Source organism: Sapajus apella, unplaced genomic scaffold, assembly GCF_009761245.1.
Source record: "Sapajus apella isolate SASKATOON/1434 unplaced genomic scaffold, GSC_monkey_1.0 scaffold39, whole genome shotgun sequence".
Lineage (NCBI taxonomy): Eukaryota > Metazoa > Chordata > Mammalia > Primates > Cebidae > Sapajus > Sapajus apella.
Genome location: NW_022436979.1, coordinates 22,308,415 through 22,311,183, shown reverse-complemented (window position 1 = coordinate 22,311,183; position 2,769 = coordinate 22,308,415). Strand labels below are relative to the sequence as shown.

General features: G+C 38.2%; 1 pseudogene; it reads left to right on the top strand.

Annotated features, from left to right (window-relative positions):
- Positions 1 to 2,660: 2,660 nt before the first annotated feature.
- On the top strand, positions 2,661 to 2,769 carry LOC116565321 (annotated as a pseudogene).

The following is a 2,769-nucleotide window of genomic DNA, read 5'->3' as shown; positions in this document are numbered from 1 at the left end:
TATTTTGTAGAAAAGAAAACAGATTCAGGGAAAGGGCATGTATTATCTAAGGTGATACAGCAGGTTTGAAGCAGAAACACAATAGAATCTCTGTTCTCTTGCTTCTCACATCCAGAATTTTTTCATGATACTGAACTACTTATGTTTCTGATTCCTTTATTTTTTCTGTTTTATATTTTGCCATTATTATCTTGCCAAGATCCCATCCTTTACTCCAAATATTTAAATTTGTTACCACTATTGTCTCTTTATAAGTAAAAACACTAGTTGTTATATAAATGACTATTCAATTATTTTGCATTTTTTGGGTTCAGTACAAAGTTAGTAACAAATCAACATTATAGACATTGGCAATCCAAGGGCACTCAAGTCCTACAGGGTACATCAGAAAAAGGCTAAATGCCAGCTGTGCTGTGAGTGGACAGAATCTAGCTCTCATGTGGATTACTGAGTATTTGATGTTCTTCAGCAATGTCACTAATCTTCCGTTGTTTCTTCTTTAAAGTGATGGATTTAGGTCTTGCTATGCTTGACTTTCAAGCTTCTTTTGAAATAATTACAGGTTCGCAGGACGTTGCAGAAGGTACAGGGATGCCTTAGTTGCTCTTTGCCAGTTCTCCCAGTGGTGACATCTGGTGTAGCTATAGCGCGTTATCAAACTTGGAAACTGACATACGTACAATTCGAAGAGCTTACTCAGATCTCAACAGTTCTGTATGCATTTGTGTGTGTATGTGTGTGCATTCTATGCACACGTTGATCTACATGTGATCTACATGTAGATCTACATAGCTGCCGCCTCTACAGTCAAGTCACAGAACTGTAGCCTCCCCACCAGGCTCCATTTTGCTATCTTTGTGACCACTCTGACACCTTTTCCTTCGCTCCTCCTCTGTTCTCTGTCTTTACAATTTTATTTCAATAATTTATGTAAACGCAATTGTACAAAATCTTATTTTTAATGGGAAGAAACAAGTCACAGATATGTTTGTTAGCACTGCAAAATCATCTTTAACAATAATTTGTTTTATGTTCTATGTGTCTCAAAAAATGTGCTTTGTTCTTTTCAGTATTTTCTGATTTTAGGATAGGAAATTAATACCAAAAAAACATAATCGCATTCATTTTTTCCCTCAGCATGTTTTCCACTGTTGTTTCCTAGCACTTTTTTTTTTTTTTTTTTTTTTTGGGACGGAGTTTCGTTCTTGTTACCCAGGCTGGAGTGCAATGGCGCGATCTCGGCTCACCGCAACCTCCGCCTCCTGGGTTCAGGCAATTCTCCTGCCCCAGCCCCCTGAGTAGCTGGGATTACAGGCACACACCACCATGCCCAGCTAATTTTTTGTATTTTTAGTAGAGACGGGGTTTCACCATGTTAACCAGGATGGTCTCGATCTCTTGACCTCGTGATCCACCCACCTCGGCCTCCCACAGTGCTGGGATTACAGGCTTGAGCCACCGCGCCCGGCCCCTAGCACTTTTTGTCCCATTTCTTCTTTCTCTCTGTTTTTCATAATATAAAAGTAACCTCGTTTTCTTTATCTCTGCTAAGAAAACTCGGTAATGAATCTTTAATGTGAAGCCTGGACCACTTTTGTTTTGATTTTGTGTGGCGGGTGTTCTTTTGTATGATGGCTCACATGGATAGTCCTTGTGAAGCGGGGCTTTTCCAGTGGTTTGTCAAAATGGAAATAGATATTTAATAAACCAAACACAAAATAAGCTTGCTCCAGGAATGCATCCTTTCTGGGAAAATTCTACCTCTTCCAAATGTTATTTGTGAATATTACTCATATTATCCTTTACCCCATTGAATTAAAACTCTGTATTTTTTTACACATTTGTATGACTCGGGTAATTAAATGTGAAACTAAGTGATTGCCTGCCATTTACAATAGATATTAATGATGCTACTGGGGGCCACCTCCGCAGCGGCTGTACCGCCTCTAGAGACTTGCTGGCTTTGCTAGGTGACATGGGATGGCCTTTGTACCAAAGGTAAACTGATTCATACACGTAGGACGCCATTTGTATTAATAGGATTAAGAAGCCTAACCTAGCCCTGTGAAAAATTCCTTGAAAATAACAGAAGACAGAGTCCTTATTTTAAAGTAAATTAACTATTGGGAGCAATTACTATTAGTCCAACCATAACTGGATTTAATGAGACTGAATAGAAACAAATTAGACATAATTGGAAGCTAAGCAAAAGTCAATTAAATTCTTATAATTTTAACTTTATAAAAGCTATTAAATTAAATGACCAGGATCAATTAGCAGAGGAAATAAAGCCATGAAGAATACTTCCAGGAAACTGGTACCTTTTTTGAACGAAAAATATTGTTACGCTTAATGATTAGAATTTAGTAAAAAGCAGCTTAATCAATTTTGCAGGCTTAGCAGTTTCATAACTTCAAATGAAGTGATTATGCAAATTGATAGTTTTACCTACAAAGCAGAGCAGGAGTTGTTTTATGGAATCAGAGTAGAATTTTTTTGATAGGATGAAATAACATATTTATAAAAATAAGTGAATTTAGATGGTTCGGAATAAAGATATGACTGCTTTTACCCAGTACTCACTTTACGGCTGGGATAACTGTGTGCGAATTGCAGTTGACCTGTTATAGAAATTGTATGATTGAAAATATGTCACCACTGTCCATGGCCGCACCGCCCTGCACACGCCCGATCTCGGAAGCTAAGCAGGCTCGGGCCTGGTTAGTACTTGGATAGGAGACCTCTTGGGAATACCCGGTGCTGTAGGCT